Below are 21,493 nucleotides of genomic sequence, written 5' to 3' on the forward strand. Positions count from 1 at the left end.
CTTCTTGAGGAGTAATCAAGAAATATGTCTGTTTTTATTGCGCCTCTGTGAGACATTTATGTTTAGAGTGAGGATAAAAAAAAAGTAAGAACATGGTGTAAAATGATATTATGGGCCATTAGGTGGGGGGCTTGAGCAGTAAGCGAGGACTGGGACAGGGGCATGGGGGGGTCTTAATGGGGCCGCGGCATATTGTCTACGATCTGCTCTTTCACTTCTGGCCGATTGAATCGTCTCCACGGCTGGCACTCCATCTCCTGGGGAAGCGAGGCAGACAAGGTGATTCTGGCTGAAGACATCACTCTGTCAAAGCCGCCAGATAAGAGTGCAGGAAATTGGAGAGCGGGGAGCGTCGCAAATGTATAGAAGAGAAAAAAAATAAATAACTACAGCTAGTTTGTAGCGCCGAGATGTTTTCATTCCCGGATGGAAATGTTCTTATTTATAACGTCGCATCGGGAAGCTTCTCGAGCCAAAGCAAAATTAAACTCGGCTTGATTTATAGGAATTTCTGGCTCTGAACAGAAGTGCGAGTCCGACTCTCCAAACAGCTTCTTTTTCGGGTGGTTTCCCGCCAGGAATTCAAGGGGGCGCGAGTTGACATCATGATTCTTCCCACTGGACCAGTTTGCGCTTGACATGTATATACGAAAAAGCCCGCGAGCGCGCTGTCGAGAAAATATATTGCTTGTGTTTGAGGGACGGGGGGCTGGGGGGGCTCCCAAGAAGACTTTTACCCGAGGTGGTTTTACACTGAAAACTGCTAAAGATGTCCATATTTTATGTCAAGTCTATTTCATATCGTGGCAATTCACAACAGAAGTTATTCCAAGGCGCTTTACGCATCTCGCCGGTCAAGGATCTCACTCCTCCAAGGGAAACTTAACCTCACATTAGCGAGCGATAGAGGCAAAGAAAAAGTCCCTCTAAGAAAGAAACCTTGACGACAATTGGTTCTGTCAAGCGACACTTAACCGCAGCTGGTTGAGTTGAAATGAAGGAATCGAGCAGTGACCACCGAGGCGAGGCGTTTGTATTTATATCGCGGCACATTTTTATACAAAAGGCAACTCGATGCACAAAAAAAACCAACACCTGAAAGTATTTCCAAACAAACAGCTGCAAACATTCAAAGGCAAAGCAAGAAGAAGCTAGCTAAGAATGTACATTGTTATGAAACACATTTGCAATCAAAAGATTTAAATCAGAGGGTAGATGCGATTTAAAAAAGAAAAAAAAACAAGTACCGTATTTCCCGGACTATAAGGCGCACATAAAAATCTAAAACGTTCTAAAAAGCTGACAGTGCGCCTTATGGTCCGGTGCGCCTTATGTATGGACCAAATTCCTAAATTTAAACTGACCCGAAGCATTGTGTCATGAAATCAATCATAAGTGGCCCGCTGAAGAATATGAATCATGAATCAAAAAGACTATGGATCATTATTTTGTGATTATAAAGTAATGTGTTGTGTCTAAAGTTGAAGTAAAAAAGATAAAATGGAGAATGATTTGATTTGGATTAAAAATCTGACATGGTGCATTAATGGTCCGCCTTATAGTCTGGTGCGCCTTATATAAGGACAACGTTTTAAAATGGGCCATTCATTGAAGGTGCGCCTTATAGTCCGGTGCGCCTTATAGTCCGGAAAATACGGGACAAAAAGGTATCACAATTGAAATCGCAAATTGGCGGGAAATTTCCCCCATTAAATATCGTGTAATTTTCCATTAAATCTTTTACATTTTTCTCAAAATTGGAAACTTTACGTTCCCAGTTTAATACGTTTAAACCGCCTTTTTTAATTCAGTGATACAAGTGTAGTGTTTGTTTTTCGATCACGATTTACGATCCCTTCACCAATGAGTAATTTCCGGATCGTATTGACGATGTCTTGCACGCTAAGCTTTTTCACTACCAGGTGGTTAGGTTGTTCCCTTCGCCTTCACCTCCATCCCCTCGACCAGGCTCCGCTCTTGCTGGTAGAATAGTCGAGGCATTGTGCCGAGCGGTGAGAGTTTATCTGCACTCTTGCACAGACAGACAGCATGGGGGCCGGGGCGAGTAATCTGAACCGAGCAGGCAAAGAATTCCAGGCATCCTGAATAGAACCAGATGTGAGCTTTTGTTCGCGACGTGTGGTGATTTGCTTTTTTTTGTTTTTTTCCCTCGTTGCACACGAGACGCAGAGTCATGCGTAGACTCGGTGCATGCTCGCCCGGCTTTCATAACACCGGCTCGGCATCTGATAAGAGTCGGGTCAGGCAGTCGCGCTGCCTGCTATTTGTTTGCGTAACGTGCTACATTTGGACAGCTCGGTTTTCCATCCTTTTTCCGAAGATTACCATTCAGATTGACGAGATTATACCCCAAGGCAAACGCGGCCAAACAGTGATTAAAATCAGATGTCACGCCCGAATTTACTTCGTAGTCCAGTCACGGCCACAACTCTTGTAAACTTTGTTTTTGTGCGCTTGTGTGGAAGATGGCTCTTTGTTTGGATTTTTTTTTTTGTATGCTAGGTCACACTTTTTGGACTTTATGCTTACAATGATCCCTCGCTACTTCGCCTTTCGTTTATCGCGGCTTCACTACATCGCGTATTTTTGTCCAAATTAGCATTTAAACATTCAAAAGTCAAAGTAAAACTTTTAAATTGAGGAAACGTGTCTAACCTTTAGGACAATGTAGTATTGCTCCAAATGTTCGTTTATATTCTTTTAGATGTCCGTTTTCGCGTGTTAGCACGATCGCGAATTAACATCTTTCCGCTAACTCGTTAGCCTGCCCAGTACTTCTTGTTGGTGACCGTACTTTGCGGATTTCACTTATCGCGGGTAGTTTTTGCAACTAATTATCCGCGATAAACGAGGGATTACGATATTTCTAAACATTCTGTTTATTTGTGCAAGTTACCAATAATGACCAAGATATGATAGCAAAAGAAAAGAAAAAAACATTACAGGCATTAAAAGAAGGTTCAGCGATATGTGACCATCAAATAACAAGGACAACACTCAACAAAGCCTTTTTGAAAAGCGACTTTATATTGTAAAGAGACTCGAGAAGTTGAATAGAACATTTGTAGTCGTACAAGTCAACGCAAGAGTGGCTCATTCAAAGGCACGGCAACGCTTTGACATCCTCGGCGAAGGCGCTGAATGGGGGAGATTAGCCTACATCGTGTCAATGAGAGAAAATGAGCAAAGTGGCTAATTTACATTCATTGAAATAGCGAATAAGCAACTCTCTTTGGTGACAATTAGACTTGTTACGTACATAGCCGCTTATGAAGCGCCGCTCTGATTATTAATGAACATTCAGGAGTAAGCTATAGTTGGATGCACCATCGCATCCCTGTAACAATATATGCAATCGAGCTGTTAATAATTATTCGCTAGGGACTTGATTGCTCTCTCATGGAGCGAACGGGGGAATAATGAAATCAATAAAGTTTGTGTGGCTTGACTGAAACACAATCCAAACTAGTAACTAGGATAGTGTTACATGATTTCACATTGTGTATGGATTTTAAGATCATCAATTATAATCACATTAGATTTATTAAATGAATGCGCAATAATATATATATTTTTTTGCTAAGTGGGCCTCAGTGTTTGGCTTTAACGAGCGGTTAAATTATAGGTTTTTTTCTCCATAGATGCTAGTTTTGTTAGCCCATCTATGGCGTTCTTCATTGTGTGTTAGCGTTAGGCTAGAATTTCATCAGACATAGCTGTCTCGTGGTAGGTTAAGTACACAATGTTCAGTACATCTAATAAATATTTATATAACAATGAATTAGTTGCACCACTTCATGCCCAAAGTCAGCTGGGGATCGCCTGAACAGGATAAGCGGCATAAAAAAAAATCCCATTACAATATGACATTGTTGTGCCCCGCTGTGTTAGCTTCCTACTAGCCTTCCTACCGCATTGCCGAAGCTTTAACCCAGAGGCTGGCGACAGTGCTGCCAAAATAAACACTAGCTTCCTAATTCCAACGCTCTGTCTTTTGCCCATCAAAGGAAGGGGCGTCCAGCTGGCCCCCGTTGTTTTGCTCCCAGGAATGTGTGACTAAGCGCTTGTCGGGCCCCGTATCGGGCAAATCACCACAGGAAATGTCTGCTTTCAAGTCCCAGCTGAGTGTGTCATTATGCCCTATCTCCCCTGACAGGCTTGGGCACGCCTCTTACATCGCTAATGCTCTGCGTCGCCTTCTTCCAATGCACCGGGAGCCTCGATTAGCATAGCCGACGACAGCGCTAAGCTCCACCGCTAACTTGCTTGCAGCCTGTTTGCTTGAAAAGCATTGGAGGGCACAGGCGGGGTTGGAAAGTGAATTTTGTAAATTTTCCTCGTGGAAACTTTGCTTGCGGATTTTGAGGGGAAGGAAAACAGTTTTGATCATGAACATATGTTGTAGGCCAGAATTTTAGTTGTGATGGAACTCTATATATAAAGCAATTAGATGGGTCAAAAATCCACAACTCATCGATTCTCAGATTAATCGGCAACTGTTTGAACACAATCGAGTAATCGTTTGGAGGCGTGGCTTAAATTGAATTGAAAAATCCAAATTTCCCGATTTCTCACGAGCTATGATTTCATAAAAGCAGAAACATTTGGAATTGACCAGAAAACAAAGCAACCACTGCGACCCATTAGCCGACTTCCTCGTTTTGTAAATTGTTCTCCTCCTTCTTCCTCCTCCTCCCCCTGCCCACATCCAAACTTCCGTTTCCTCTCCTGTGGCGCTGCTGAGCGCCTAGACGCGTTTCTTACGGATGTGAAATTAATTGGATCACAGAGTGGAAGCGCACTGGTGTGTGAGGTCGAATTGGCGCTCGCTCCCCGCAAGTTGCCGAGAGTTCCCTGGAAGGCAGCCGATGCAAATCGCACATCTTGGCCGGAGACGTCCACCTGAATACAAATAAGTGCTTCATACAATATACATGCTCAACTTTGGCTGACGTGCCGTCGCCGAGCTTGTTATTGGGTGCGGTTTTCGAATCTGGGTTAGGAAATCCCCAATCGAGGTTATTACACGCGCTAATGCTAATGAGGCCGTTTGCTCCGATTGGAGATGCTAAGCCACGCGGCGCTCTAATAGAGCATCCGAGTTTACAATGAGGAAATCCTAATGACTAAATTCCAGCCTTGTCTGCTAAAAGCCGGACAATCTCAATGGCGTACATGCTAATGCGGCCTTTTATGAGATGCGAAAGGCTGGCGGCTGAAGTCCTAATGAATGTGAAACTAAGGCTGAACCATTTTGAAAAACAAAGCAGAATATTTTTCTTTCCTTCGGCATTGTGATTGAGATTTAATAAGCAATCGTTTTTCTTCAAGGCCCTCTTCCCGTGATGTTGTTTTTCCACAAGCAATGACTAAATCTGTATTAAAGGCCAAAATATTAATAGACAGTTGATCTGTTATCACTTCGAGTAAATTAAAAGCTTCGTTATTCAAAACTTTACCTTTAAAGTCTGCTAATGCTAACGACAAGTCAGCTATGCTAATGCTAACGACGGAGAGGAGTGTTGAAAATGCATATTCTTAAGTTTAAAAGTTTTTAAAGAGTGTTGGAGGTGTCGGAAAAAAATTCGATGTTCTCTATATTGTAGAATTTCACAGGTGGCTCTGGAAAAGTGAAAATGGAGGCTCAGTGCTTTGTTTTCCAAGGCTCCTCCGCTGTCTGAAGTGTACGAATCTATTTTCTGGCAGTTCCACTTAAAAACACGTGTCAGGCTTTCTTGATGTGGCCTCAACACACTCGCGCGAAATGAAATAGCCAATTTCAGGCTGGTTGAAAACAGACGCCGTCCATCCCCGGAGTCATCAGTGCCAAGTTTGGCTGGCGAGCATCAATGCCACGGACGGGCGCAGGGTGCCGGCTGTTCCAAAACAATTTCAAAAGTGCTCAACTCTCTCGCGCTGGAATCCTGCGAAAATTACCCGAGCGGATTCATCTTCACGGCCGCATCTTTGCGCTTGGTTTGGTCGTCTTGTTCCCGCTGTGGACTGCTTCTGATGGATGTCCTTCTGGCACTAATGGCGCACCACCAAGGCCTACGTTTGCATTGTTATGACTAAACCCGTCCTGCCTCATTGGGCGCCTCCACATTGTCTCTTACGCTCCGGATGAGGCGAGCGTCGGAGCGGAATGGCCGGCTGGTGATCAGCATCCTCCGAGCTCCTTCTCATTTGTCTTCATCTCCCACCCACCCCGTTCGACTTCGCGCCACAGCGACCAAGCAGTCGTCTGGGGGGCCGGCGGACTCACCTTCAGACGAGGTCGGAGGTTCTCTCGTCACCTTTCATCCTTCTTCATATTAGCATCGTCCCATCCTTGAGTGTCTCGTTGCGTTCAATGCGGCTCGGTTTTTACAGTTTCGAAAAGTACTACTTGGACTTTTATTTAGGAAGCCAACAATCTCAAACTTCAGGCCAGTAGTGGAGAACTAAGATGAAATCGCCTGCCTTGTGTGTTGCAACACGCGGGTGGGTTACTTGTCTGTAGAACTTGTTAATTAGCATGAGAGTCTTGAGACTAAAGCCCGTGTTATCTACCCCCCCTCCCCTCCTCCGCATCACTTCCTCTTCCCTCCAGCTCTCCGGAGAGTTGCCTCCGTCGTGCCGATTGCGCCGCCGCCAGGTTTGTGAAGGATGACGCTGCCAGCTGTCTTTTTCATGGACGGCTGCCAAACCTTCTCCCCCGTATCTTCCGTCCGTTGTCATTTCCTCATTCATCCCAATCTTCTTTCTCCTCCTCGCTTCTATCATCAACTAATGTACTCTCAAATCACGTCCCGGGCAAAGAATGTATTTTTAGTTTAGGGAGGTGATGGACTGCTTGTTGGCATAAAGTAGCAAGGTCAGGTATGGGCCGGCGAGCGTCCAGGTCAGCGGGCAGTCTGTTGGCCGCGCCAACGCTGCAATCTGTGTGAGCCGCGTCAAGTGCTCAACACACTCGCCCACCCTCTTGGCACGCTAGACTTTGTCTTCTCCAGCGGTCCCGCTAAAGGTCAGACAAGTACACAAAAGCAGAAGCCATCCAATTTGAACAATAGGAATCTCGCCGGGGTAAACAACTTTGCATCAGGTGGTGTTCTCAGCTACTGTCTTTTCATTTGAAATTGTCCGACACAAGCGGCGGAGTGCGGCGTCTCTGGACACTGACCAAATTTGTGGCAGGAGTGAAATCCCTTTGTCTGAATTTGTTTAAGCATGCCTTCTCTGCAGAGCCTGCACTGTTAAGCTCTCCTGCACTTTGTTTGACCCGAGCTGTCGAAGAGGTGTCATAACAAGCCAAGTGGGGAACAAGAAAGCAGACTAAAATCGCTCCAAACAAAAGACGCAATCTGTTATTCTTATTTATTTAGCTCCATCTGGTGCCCAATCAACGGCACGGGGGCCATTTGGGTCCCGCCGGACATTTTGTAGCGGCCCACGGCTAATAGCGTATACAAGCTGTTTCACAACATTACAAAATAACATTTAAAGGGAAAATACACCAGAGACAGAAGGTATAGCCAAAATTAGGTAATGCCTTAAAGTGTAGCGTCCAAAGCTAACATTAGCATAAGTGTGTTTTTGTTTTTTTTCAGGCACAGGAACGGGTGTAGCTAACACTAGTCTGTGTGATTATTTGTAATGTCAATGATCAACGCAACAAAGTGGAGAATGCTACTGAGTCCAAAGTGTGTTTTTGTTTTTTTTCAGGCACAGGAACGGGTGTAGCTAACACTAGTCTGTGTGATTATTTGTAATGTCAATGATCAACCCAACAAAGTGGAGAATGCTACTGAGTCCAAAGTGTCCAAGCACAGGAACAGGGTATGCTAACATCGTCATGTTTTGATTTGTGTCGTTTTAGATTTTTTGGGGGGATAGAGGAAACTGACGCAGAGGAAGAAAAAAAACCCCGGAGCGTCGCAGCAAAGCGGAGACTGTGGAGTCCGACGCCGCATCATCCAGAGCTGAGGCTCAGCAACGGGGTAAGCTAACCATCGCGCGTGTTTATTGTAGTCATTCCCAGCTAGCTTGCGTTTGATAATAGCAAGTGAAAGAAGTCCCCTCCATTAGATTGATCGGATATTTTGCCACACAGCGCTCGCATGGTGCCTCCTCTGCGAAATGTAGCACATGCCCAAAGAACAACAGGGAGCAAGCGTTTCTCTGATCTTCTGCCTCTCACACAACCATCTGTCTGGTGCTGGCCCAACAGCCCACTCGTGCGGCCTAGCATTAGCACTTGCAAATATATACGGTACGTCTCAACCCACACGCTTACTTTGGGAGTTGAGAAGTGAGACCAGATTGGAGCCCGTTATAGCTGTGGGGAGTGTTTTTTTTTTTTCCCGAGAGGTGATGGGCTGCGCTCCACGGCAGACGGAATCCCAAACGGAGATTTGGTCGGCCAGTAAAATGTGTTTGTCTCCTGCAGCGTGATGTCAGAGAGTCAGTGGCGCCTCTATCATCATTTTCAAGCCGCATTTACACAAGTGACACAATTTGGATGCTTTTTGTTTTTTGCCGCCAAGCAGTACGGCTCCAATGTTTTTGATTTTTAAGCGACACAATATTTCTTGCCCCCCACCGACCCGATTCTGACACATTTTTTCTCCCAAGTGACATAATGCTGATGTTCCTCGCTGCCAGGTGACCCAAATTTATTTACCCCAAGGGGCACAATTCTGGTTGTTTTCATATCGAGTGCCATGGTTGTTTGTTTTTTGAAAAACCACCGCGCCCGTGGATGAACAACCTATCAGCAACAGATAATGACATCATTGCTGCGAAATAATTCTGATATTTATGCGGACAGTCGACACAATGTTGATATCAAGTCAAAAAGTCGGATAAGGCAATAAATCCAATTTGGAGCTACAGTGTAACTCCAATCTTACAATAGCAACATGAAAAGACGATCGTAAAGAGGAGCTTCCCCGCCCCGTTCCTTGTCAGCCGTAGATCTGGTTGCCTTATGAGAGATTTTTTGATCTGAGTCGCAGGTGCGAGTTTGAAAGGCGAGCAAAGTGGTATTTACTAGCGCTAATAAGCCGCAGAGAGCCCGACATCCTCCCTTCAACTTGTCAGCGCACCGTAAGCTGTTGCAACGCTACAGTTGGGATGATTTAGCGTTAAATCGGTCTGCTCCTCTGTTTCGTATTTTTTTTTAAGGAGGGATATGTCGGGGTGAGCGGCTTTCTTTATTCCGAGCTCCAATTTCTCTGCCTCCTCGCTTGCCGGCTGCTGTGAAATGGGATTTTCTTTCTCGTTTGTGGGAGATATTTTTTTGTCGCTGTTGCGTGGTGAGGTCATCTGAAATAGCTTGAAAGTTCCGGGGGAAAAAATAAAAACAAAAAAGCTCGAATTACGGCTCAGTGGGAGTAATAAGAGTCGAGCGGTTGAGCTAACATAAATAACGAAAATTACTTTGGTATTCCTTTTGTTTTGAATCAATTGTTTAGGGAGTGGACTTTTGTCTTCTTGCGACAAATGAATTCGGGCACGCTGTCGCTTTAGGTTAAAGCGTGAAGCGGCCCGCCGGTGTGAGCGGAATCGATCTTTCCGTTGGTCGCTGTGGAAACAGGTGTGTTGACGTTCCAAGTGGCCAGCGCGCTGCCAAAGCTGCTGTCTGACTCCACTGTATCCCGCAAAGCCATTTTTTGGATAAGTGCCAATGCGGCCAGATGCTTTTTTTCCTCCGTTATTTTCTATATGCACAAATTGAATTCACCTAATTTTTTAAAACATTATTTATTTATTTATTTATTTATTTATTTATTTATTTATTTATTTATTTATTTATTTATTTATTTATTTATTTATTTATTTATTTATTTATTCATCTAGCTATCTATCGATCATTTTAAATACTTTTTTCTAATTTAGAAAACCTGCACCAGCTTGAAAGTAATTGAATATTCATGCAAGAATGAATCACAACCATTCACAAAATCTTTTTGTATGGTGGTGGTTCCAAGCTGTAACTTTCCGGAATAGATTATTCCATCAGTTGATCAGATATGTTTTTAATTGCATGAAAGTGAAAACATTGTTTCCCCTCAGTTACTATTTATTGGTCAATTGCGGGTCACCACGGTTATATAATATATGAGAAGTTGAAGCGATGAAAGCACAGATTTGTTTCAGTTATTGTTGTAATTTGATTTATGACTAAGTGATTTATGTTTGCACCACATTTGTTTGGCTGCGTTTTGTAAAGTTGTTGTGATGCAATAAGAAACTTTTTAGAGAGGAGGTGCTGCAGTTTTCTGCTAATAGCAGGGGCTTATTGCATCCCATAGGTGGCGCTATAGATAGAAGCACTTCCCCCCCCCCCCCATGTTTTCATTTTCTATGAAGCGTGCATGTGGCTTTACCGCCGGTCTTTTCAGGATCAAAAGCGGAGCATCTGCATGTGCTGGTAACGCTCCCGTGGTTTACCAAGCAAACTTTTTCTTCTCGTCTGTCCCTTCATTTTCTCCTCCGCTTGCTCCGTCCTTAAACTCCAATCAGTTCCATCTGTGCTTCCCTTCTCCAACCATCGCCACTCGCGCCTCCAGACTTGGTTTTTCGAGTAGCCGCGCGTCATCGCCCGGGTAATGCGTGTGCGGCGGCCATCTTAATCACATCGGGTAAGCACACCTGTGCAAGCAGATGTCCTCCGAGGCTGGCATGCTGTTCCTCTTTAGGGGTGAAGCGTCTGCTTTTGGCGGACCACCACCCGTCACCACCCACCTTCCCTCCTCGACGGTTTTCTGCTTCTTGCCCAGTTGGCAGGCCCTGATGGATGGATGGATGGATGGAGGGAGGGAGGGAGGGAGGGAGGGAGGGAGGGAGGGAGGGAGGGAGGGAGGGAGGGGTTGATGGGGATGGATGGATGGATGGATGGATGGTGGATGGATGGTGGATGGATGGTGTGATGGATGGAGTGATGGATGGAGTGATGGATGGACAGACAGACAGATAGATGGAGGCAGGGAGTGATGGATGGTGGATGGATGGAGTGATGGATGGATGGACGGACAGATAAATGGTTGGATGGATGGATGATGGATGGATGGATGGATGGATAGAGTGATGGATGGAGTGATGGATGATGGATGGTTGGATGATGAATCTAGCTAGCTAGCTACCTAGCCAGTTCACTAGACAGCTCATGCCACTAAGCCCCTCCACTCCCACTTCAGCGGTCCAATGTTGTTTACTTATGACTCACCAAAATCAATTCAAAAGAAATTTGATGCCTACATTATTTGTCAATCAATGCTTCAGTATTATTTTTTTTCTTGGGGGAAGACAATTGTCTGGTTGAACGCTGGCATTGACCTTTTGAAGTCAATCCATCCGATTATGGATGGATTGCACTTGTTTGTCATTCACAAGAGCATTAGGCGGCACATTTAATGCTGCTTACTCAATACAATGTTGTTGTGTGCATAATTACGACCCCTAAGCGATTTATATGAAGCATATTTTTTTTTTTAATCTGCGCTTCAGTTTAGGGGACACCTCGAGTCAGTCGGTTTAAGTGGTTTGGCGGACCAAGCGCACATGCTAATGAGTTAACCAGACAGAATGATCAGTATTAGCGAATTTAAAGGAGGCAATCAGCGCACCGCTGCCCCCAAAAATCCAAAAGGATTATGTCATTTACATCCAGCTGTGCTTTCCCATTTGCCGCTCCGACACCCTCTTCCGTCTCGGCTCGACACATTTTCTAAAGACCCTTGTCCCGAGCTCGCCGCCCACCTTCGCCACCTGGCGCACCTTAACACCCCGGTCTCGGTCACGACTAAATAAATATGCGCTTTTCCCTCATCGCTCTTCAGCCATGCTGGCGCTTTGGTCCTAAAAGCCCGTCCAGGCATTGATGTATTAAAAACATCCGAGCATTAAGTTCCATTAGCTTCACTCATGCAGACACCGGACGTTAGCGGGTCGCACATACTGATTTGCAAAATGTGTGCTCGTAGCTCATTGCTAACAACCCCGCGGCGTGATCCGGCTATCCGTTTTCTGGACTACATCTCCTCATTAGGGTGAGCTTGAAGCTATCACAGAGTGAGTGAGCCAAAGTACATCCTGGACCCCCACCCCCCCCTTGTGTTTTTTTTCAGGGTGTGGCTCAGAGGACAATCTCATATCAGTTTTGCTAACGAGAACTCGCGGGAAAATACATTCAGAAGCGTCCCCTAAATGGGTCCATCCCCTCACTCCCATTTCCAGCCTCTGTCCACCTCTCATCTGTCCAGAACATCGATCTGAGCTCTTATCTCCACTCTCATCCCAGTGTTATTTCAGGCACATAGGGATTGCTTAATGATCTATTGACCTGATGGATCGATCTGTACAGTCCCGCCACAATGGACTGTCCTCCTAAGGGGGGGGGGGGTTGAGAAGCCCCCTTCGCCATCGCCTCTCCTGCAACAAATGGCTGCTCTTTGCCTCCCCTGCTTAACATGCTGGCTCCTCCTAAGTGCTCCACGTGGCTCTGCTGGCTTAACAGCGTTTTTGCTGGCTGAGCATGGAGCATGCAGCAATCTAATACGCTTCTCCTCCTAATAGATATTCAGACGGAAGACGGGCCTTGCATGTTGCAAATAATGAGGTCCGTGCGTCTAAGTGGAAGCCCTTGAAAACAGATGGAGTCTTCTCTGCTCCAGGCGCAGGACACCCACCAAGTATGGCGACGCGTTTTATCCCCCCCCCCCAGATCAGGAAAATGATCTTGAACATAAAAGCGATAAGGATATTTTACTGCTAGGTCACAACTGCTCTTTTCAAGTTAGCCTTGGATGCTTTGGTTTTATTCAAACCTAACTTGATTCTGTGTTTAATCAACTTTCCTTATTTTAGCGTTTGGTATGTTTATTAAAAGTTTATTTTTCGACAGACCGCAGTGTGTGCGCAACAGCTGTTGTTGTTGTGACATGATTCTTTTCGAGGGTGAGACGTAAGGGATTTGCCCGACATTATTTACGCGATGTTTAATTAACTCAGCCATGGAGGTTGTGTTTTTTTTTTCCCCCCCAGGTCTCCCGAGAACAAAATCTAATGTTTGAGTTGCGGCTGTTCACGCAATTTAGTGCTTTATGAGGATGAATATTCGACTTGGACTCCATTGATGTATGGATGTTTTTTTATGCCGTTCTAAACACAAGATCAATAAATGTATTTACTTTTACTTCCACTTCTTCTCCTAATCAGTTTGGTGTCGATACATCTTGTTAGCGGGTTCTATTTATCGTTTTGTCTGCGACGTGGTCCTCTATAGTTGGGATGCTCACACAGCAACAATTCTCAACTCGAAACGCTCCAAGGGAGGCGATAAGTGAGGATTGCAAAAATCATGTTAATCGAGTGATAATCAATTTATCGCTTCGAGACGATGTTTGTATTAGATTTTTGAGTGTGCGTCGATTTCAAACCTGCTTTTACGTTTAAAACCAATGACCAATATTTATGCATCGTTTTTGACATACCAAATCGGTACTTAATCGGTAACAGAATCCAAATCGATTTATCGAATAAATTTGAAAAATAATAAAACAAAATGAGAATAATTGTCATTTCTGTTTCATTTATTCATTCATTTATTAACATTAATTAGTACGTCAAAAATTGTTTGAGTTCTTGTCCATGTTTCTCAAAAATACGATTCATTACGGAAAAGAAAACTCGTCGCTAACATACTCACACTTGTATGACTCACATCGCTTGCGTGACGCAAATACAATCAGGTCAGTGTCATAAGCCGTCGCGATTCCCATTTGAAACGATCACAAGCTGAAACGTTGTGTCTTGTCCGTAATCAGTCGCCAGATGACTTTCGAGCAGCTCCACTTTTCTGCTGCGGGGGTAACAGATGGCCGTGGCTGATAGCGTTTTGCCGGCAGAGAGGACGCCGAGGGCGGGCCGGAGAGGGGCGGGGAAAAAAAAGGAGCTTTGGGAGTACTGTGGAAAGCCGCATGTGCGAATCACGTTGATCAAATGAATAGTTAATCGTAACCACCTGCATTGCCCCCACTTCACACCGTTGAGAAAAATATATTTTTTTGGGATGCTTTTTCTTTAGCCGGCGGGCATACATGATGTTCATGTTAAATATTTAGGAGAGAAAAATAACACCCAGAGGCAAACTGTTGCCTCAACAGCAGCGTTTACTCGGCTTTCCAGACGTCCCACGTTGGTTGTCGGTCCTGGAGGTCTCAAGTCTCTGTCACCTCAAGTTTGGCTCTCCGTCCCACGGGAGAAAACCAGCCAATTGGAAAGCATGTTATCGGAGCTCGGGATTCCTTTCGGGGGACCCTGTGATTACACGTTGGGGCCGGGCCTGCCAGAGACTGCGCGTATTTTTGTCAGCGCTGAGTTGTTGTTGCTTTCTGGAGAGCAAGCAGAGTGACAGATCGGAATTGGTAACAGCGCGAGCACATCTGGTTGTGATTGGCGGTGGAAAAAAAGGCTCCTTGTGTTCTGGGAACTGGCAGACCGGGCCCAGCGGATGACAGAACCGGGGCCCGATCGCCTCCCCCCCTTGCTTTTCCTGACACGGCCAGTTCTCATAATCGGGCAGCAAAGCCTTGGGCATTTCTTGCTTTTTTTTATTAACAGTGTTCCGAGCGTGGCCTTTTTCTCTCATTTCAATATGAGAAAGGTGGTACGAGCCAGGTAGACCCCGAGCTCCATTACTCGCGCGTCTAGCATAATGACGCCCCCGAGGGCGAGTATCTGCTCGCTCATATTGCCACCCCGGCGCCAAGTGAGTGGGAAAATTGCTACGGGCAAGGAGTATATTGAAAGGCATTTCACGGCAGGTGTGCGGAAATTGGTTATTCCCGCAAGCGCTTGATGAAGTTTAAGCCGTCGATGTCGGAGCAAAGGTCCGGGCGGACGCCGCGCGAGACAAGCCGCGGGAAGGATGGCAATTAAAACTGCAACGCGGGCATTATTCATAGCCCTGCCTACCCGCACCTTAGTAATCACGCGAATCAAGAGTTTCTCGCCGCGACGTTGTGTCGACGGTCGTTATTTTGTTTTAATGAACCCACCTGAATTCATTGTTTCGAGGCGCCGATATGGTTCAACCGAATCTTTGATGAAAAGGAAAACTCAGATTCATGCCCGCCGGACAAAATCAGGTGTCTTCATTTGCTGTTAAACTATGACTGATTTCTCCGCACAATAACATTCATACTAATCCCCGTCGCCCCCGGCAACACCAGAGTCAATCATTATGATGTTTTAATGAAGCAGATGCAGATAACCTTGGATTAGAAATGCCTTGTTTTCAACACTGACGGGAAATGTGCTTTATTTTTCTGGCCATTTTTGCGAACCTCTTGAAGGTGACCATCCGGGTTGATTCTGAGGTCAGAAGTTTAGAGATGCTCAAGTCCCAGCCAGGCGATCTTTTTTATCTTTATTTTAATACAGTTTATATAAAAGAGAAGCACAATACTTTTTGGAACAGTCTGTGGCTAAACTATCAAATCTGATCAATGTTGTTTAAACGTTGAGCCAGAGTATAAGAGGAATGGATGATATAAAACAAACATAGCGTGGAGTCATACTAAATTCTCTGAAATGAGTTTGCCTCAGATGGAGAAGACAAAAGACAATTGTCATTATTTTAATAAAGCCAAAACAGACAACTTTGCTAAGCAAATGCATTGTTTTGAGCAGATTTATGAAGTCCGCCTCCTCAATCGTCACTTTGTTTTGAAGACAAGCAAAGTGGGCGAATATAAAAGACTGCAGCCGTTCATTGGTTTTAATAAACCTCCGCTAATGAATGTATCGTTTCCAGCCGGCTATGAAGAAATGGTGATTTTCTCCGAACTGAGTCGACCCTAGGAAAACAAAAGCTGATCTTGTCGACCACCTCGGATAGTTTTGAGTGGGCGAAACTAAATTTGCTAAATTAGCCATTAGCCACCATCGCCATTAGCCACCGTCGCCATTAGCCACTGTCGCCATCTTTGTCGTTTCTGCTTGTGACATTGTGGAGCCGGTTTAGCAAGAGCCTTGTCCTCCACCCCAGTGAACACGGCACTAATTGAAATGGAGCGCGTGTGTTTAGCCCTCTGAACCTTTAGCCGCGTTAGCCTGAACTCACAGACTATTAAAGCGGCGACAGAGAGAATATTATGTGTTCCGTTATTGTGTCTTTAGGGCTGTAGGGACTATTTGCCATCCCTATTAAGCAGGCTGACTGGTGGCTGGGCAGCACGCCTGGTTGGCTGTGTGTGTGTGTTATTACAGAGTGTGTGTGAGTGTGGACAGAGGACGCCTGAGGCGGCACTCTGGAGCCAGAACGCTGCCGGTGTTGTCCACAAATGCCTCGCACCCAGTGACCCTCGCTGGCGTAATGACTTTGGGGTTAATTCCTGGGGAATGGTGCGGCCCTCTCAGGGAATTGACTCCGAGCCAGCAGAACAGGCACAGCAAAGCAACAGGATATCGTCTCCGGAAACATCTATCTCCAATTTTTTGGTACTTTTAAAAGGATCCCCACAGGTAGCCAGAAATGTCCTTGGAAGCAAACTTTTCCAAAAAATACTCGGTTTTGAAGATCAGTCTCGACAGCCGTCGATGTGTTCTAATGAACCGAGTGCTCTTGGAAGAAGGACACGTTTTGGCAGAAAGGAACTTCAGATATGAGCAAAGACGGTAAAGACCAAAGTTGATCACGGCCACTTTGTGTTAATGACTCAAGTACTGACAACCTTGGATGAAGACCGGAATGATTTGAGGAGATGACTGACAACACTAGTTTCTCCCTCCCCAAGTTACTTTTGTGAGTCAGTGAAGACATAAAAAAAATCACAGCTACTTTGAATGAACCACACGCCCACAACGGATGAGAAACTTCCTATTTTGAGTGGATGACTAACAACACAAGTACTGTTGCTTCCTTCTGCCCGAGTTTGTTTGCTCGGAAGCGGAATCATTGTCATTTTGTTTTAATGAACCACGTGCCGGCAACCTTGGATAGTAAACAATATTTTGCGAAGAGCAGCAAATATATGGAGGCAAAGGTTGAGTCCTCATTTTGTTTTAATGAGCTAGCTTTAGATAATAGCAGCTAGCGTGATGGACCGCGTTCGACCACGTGCCGGCAATCTTGGATAGTAAACAATATTTTGCGAAGAGGAGCAAAGCTATGGAGGCAAAGGTTGAGTCCTCCTTTTGTTTTAATGAGCTAGCTTTAGATACTAGCAGCTAGCGTGATGGACCACGTTCAACTTTCTACTGTTAGATAGATTTTAGAAGTCGACTCCTCCGATGCGGTCATTGTCAGAAGAATTCTGCTGATCCAAACAGGATTCCTTCAGCCTCGACGGGGGGTCCGATGCGTCATCCTCATCCCGCCGCCGTGTAACTCGACATGATCTGATTCTTCCTCGTCTTTTCTGATGGGATTTTACAAACTGCCAATAATCCAGCAGGCTCTCGCTCTCCCTTTCTCATGGATTGCGAAAGTTAAAAATAATTCAACCACAAATGGGTGAAAAGCCGCGAGGCAGAGCACTTATTTTTGTGCCGTTCCCTCCCCCTGCCTCTGAAATCATCGCCGCAAATGTTGAAGGTTTCTGGCAGTGAGCATGGATTGGAATTACACGGGAGCAATCTGGCCATCTCGATTCGCAAATGTCCATCCCCGACTCCCCCCAACTGCTGCGTTAAGTGATTTGCGGGCCAGCGTTTGAGTGGGATTGCACGTCATCTCTTCGCGTGACATTTCCCAAGATGGGGAGAGATGTTAAGTACTGTCATTGTCTTTTTTTCCCCCCCTTCATCCCTTTCCTCTCTTGACAATGTCAGAGAAATTATTCTCTGGAGTAATGCTTTCACTTGAAATCCGTGTCATCGAGCTGCCAACGTCGCCCAAAAATACTGTCAGGACCCGGCATGCCCACTGGATTTCTTTGGCCTTGCTGAATTGATTTGGATAGAATGATAAATTGATCATCTTTTATTTGGTGGTGGTGGCGGGTATTGTAACCTTTTAACATTTAGTCATTAAAATCCTAAAAACGTCTCAAAACCTACGTACAGAATTTTTGGGATATTGGGTTGCTCCTGCTGGTGTGTGAGCTTTGACCACCAGGGGGCAGTGTAATACATACAGACAGAATTTTTTGGGATATTGGGTTGCTCCTGCCGGTGTGTGAGCTGTGGACACCAGGGGGCAGTGTAGTACATACAAACAGAATTTTGGGGGATATTGGGTTGCTCCTGCTGGTGCGTGAGCTTTGGCCACCAGGGGGCAGTATAATACCGACAAATATGTACTGCTGGAGTTGGTCAAAACTCCTCAGTGGGCTTTCGTAATAGTAATATTTGTCATTCATGGATAAAGACTTGTGAGTAGCGTTATATAATCTGTCTACATGTGTTGCTCAACCATTTGTTGCCTGGCCATAAAGATGCTATTTGTGAGCACGCCCGTGGCATTTCACATTGGGAGTTCATATTCGGGAAAAAACATTAAGTGAAACTGAAAGGCTAAACTGTGTGGGTGTTATAAATACAACTTGGATTCCGTTTGTCTTATGATTAGCTTGACAGGAGACTTTAAACGGGAGCGGAAACAAATAGCTTAAAGCCCTTTTTTCGGGGAGAATCGTTAGGTTCACGCCCTTGCCTGACAACTGACAATTTTTTTACACCGATTTTTTTATACTTGTGGATTTTATAATTCAAAGCGCGCAGCTGTGTCTTTCATGTGGATCTTACTAACAAATTCAAAAATACCATCTTCGAATTGTCATTAGGGACAAATGAGGGTGAATATTTAAAGGAGGTTAAAATTAGCTGTGCATTTGTTTTCCTGCCCTACTATGAATTCTTAATGCCCTGAAATGAAAGGTTCGTCACCAACATGAACAAATTGCTGCATCCGTTCAAAGTAAACATTTCCATTGGATCACCCAGAGCGTCTCCAGGTTAATTGTGCCCGGATGCCGAAGAATAGACGAGCCGCACCACGGGAGGCGCGCGAGTGTACGGAGAAAGATTGCAAACGGCGGCGCTGAGTAAATTAGCATGGACTGAGTCCCTTTCATCTTTCTTTCTCTCGGCCTTTTCGTCACCGGAGGGATGCTTTCAACTTGGAGTCAGCGTGCGCTCTCTCTGGAGTTGCGCTGCCTTGAGCCGCACGTCGCCCCCACAATTCTCTCTCTTTTTTTTTTTCCCCACTGTTCACACATTCACGAGATCAATTGACCTGACGCAATTAAATTTGGGGACGGAGGCAGGCAGAAAGAATTGCCGAGCGCCTTTTCAAGGTGGCGTCCAACGTGGTGCGCCGCAAGCTAGCCCGTTAGCGATACTGTGTATTTTACAGCCGTTTTAAATTTGCCATCCAATCAACAAAGCGCCACCAGGCCTGATGAAGATGTGAAGCATCTCCTGACAGCTTCTGAGATCTTCTGGCCTCGTCCCTTTTGAAAGCCGGGGAAGCCGCCGTGAGGGGGAATCCATCACGGCTTTGGCCCAGGGCGCTACATTTTAGCGCCCCAAATGGAAAAACGTGCGCGGCACAGCAAGAGAGCCGAGCCACGTCGACGTCTTTCGTTCACCTTCAAACGAGTGGAGAAGTCATCCACCTCCTCCTGTCGCTCTGCTTATCCATCAGCCCGCGGCGCGTGGAAAAATCATTTACTGTATATACGTGAGGATGATTGACGATACAACAGCGGAGAGTGAATGGCGGTTTCATCAGCCCGCCCCCGCAGACATCTTAGTCTGCCTTGCTGGACTTTTTTTTTTTGTTTTGTTTCTTCTTGTTGATGGTATGACACTGAAAGTTCAAAAGAAACCGCAGGGCGAGTGTCGGACGAAAACATCACAATTTTCAAATGATGCAGAGTCAATATCGTCGTGTTAACAATTCGCCTGAAACAACCCCGAGACATAAGGATCCAATAAAACATTAATTTTCCGTCACGGCACGTAAACATTCACACAGCATTAAGGAACCTTTTTGAGAATTGGAAAGAAAATTTGCTTCAATTATTTTTGATTAAATGATTGCAGATTGACAATTATTTCTTGGTAATCGATTGATCCTTTATGTATCACACAAAATAATCACTGAATTTAATATTTTGTAAATATTTATGTTTTTTTTTTAATCTAATGGATGGTATATTTTTTTAGATTTGTTTGTTTCACTTTTCATGTGCAATACTTTTCGGTTATATTTAACTTTAAACTACTGCTACAAATCATTCACATTTAATCTTAACTGTTTCTTAACTACGATTCTTTTTTAAAATATTCAAAATTTCCTACATTTAAGATGAATGTCACTCTTCAAACGTGCATGTTAAATTATTCAAATAAAATCAAAGTACCCCTTTACGGCTGACAGCTGGCCAACATATTTCCATTTTAGGACCTTTGATTACCTTATCGTGGTATAAAAATACTCCTTAGAAAAGACAAAAAAAAAGCAAAACACATGTCGAGATAATCCGTAATCTTTCTGATCTTTGCTGTGTGAGTTTATTGGCGCTTTTCCAACGTAGCCCCTTCTTTGGATTGAAGTTGTGAAGAATCCCCACTAATCCACCCTCGCTCTTGATCAAAGGCGCTTGCCTGGCTTTTTACTTGAACTGACGGGTTCCTTTCCCCCATCGCAAATTCACTTTAGATTACTCGGAATAGGCACTTTTGGTTTGAATGTGTCGTTTGGTCGTCGGCGGATGGAGGAGGAGGGCGGGGGGGGGTAGACTGGGGCAAAAGAAATTGGCACGGTGACTATCTTTTGTGTGGAGTGGTGCTTTTCTTGCATGCGTAATTGGTTGGAATGCAGAATTGAAAGTTGGCTTCGCTCCGCTGACTTGTATCACTAATAAAAAAAAAATCCACATGTCAATTGATATCATGGCTAAAGTGTTTCCTCATTCCCAAAAGTGCCGGCGGCTGGATTGATGAGTGTCTCAACCCTTCCGACGTGTGTTTACAACAAAAACAGAGCGGGAGAATTTTTTGCTTTTGTTTTTTCTCGGAATGATTGTCAATTACAGGAGCTTTGCGGCTCATTTTCCTCTGTCATGGAGTTCACGCAAAAGGTTGTAAACACGTGTTGGTAAAGCTCTTTTATTGAACGACTGATCATGTTGAAAGGATTACAAGGCAAGTGTCACGAGTGGGAACTTTGTAAAGTGCTCCCAGCTCGCTCTTGTCTAACGTTTGTTGTTGTCTGTTTGCAGGTCCAACAAAGGGATTGGCTCACTTGTTGCCGCCGCTGCCTCGGCCATTTTAAATGACTCCACGCTAGGATATTGGTCGTTTATCAAGTGTCTGGTAAGTGCTTATCTATTTTTTAATAACAGTGATGTCTTGAAGTACTCCAAAAGGTTGTGGAATTAGGGAAAAATATCAGTCAAGCCATCACCGCAGCTGATCTCGAAATATTGTCACCGTACTGAAATGAAAGCGCTAAAATGTCCTTTTTGGAAATTCATGA

The 21,493-nt window shown here is 44.9% G+C and overlaps 1 protein-coding gene across 1 annotated transcript in view; it reads left to right on the forward strand.

The window, feature by feature from the left end:
• The window catches only part of plxnb2b (plexin b2b), a 105,392-nt gene that overhangs the window by 33,525 nt on the left and 50,374 nt on the right, over positions 1–21,493 (forward strand). Inside the window, exons 3-4 of the mRNA XM_061282448.1 lie at positions 7,880–8,000; positions 21,237–21,330. The gene's annotated coding sequence lies outside the window, so the exon portion shown is untranslated. The remainder of the gene's footprint in view (positions 1–7,879; positions 8,001–21,236; positions 21,331–21,493) is intronic.

Source organism: Syngnathus typhle, linkage group LG7 (genome assembly GCF_033458585.1).
Source record: "Syngnathus typhle isolate RoL2023-S1 ecotype Sweden linkage group LG7, RoL_Styp_1.0, whole genome shotgun sequence".
Classification (NCBI taxonomy): domain Eukaryota; kingdom Metazoa; phylum Chordata; class Actinopteri; order Syngnathiformes; family Syngnathidae; genus Syngnathus; species Syngnathus typhle.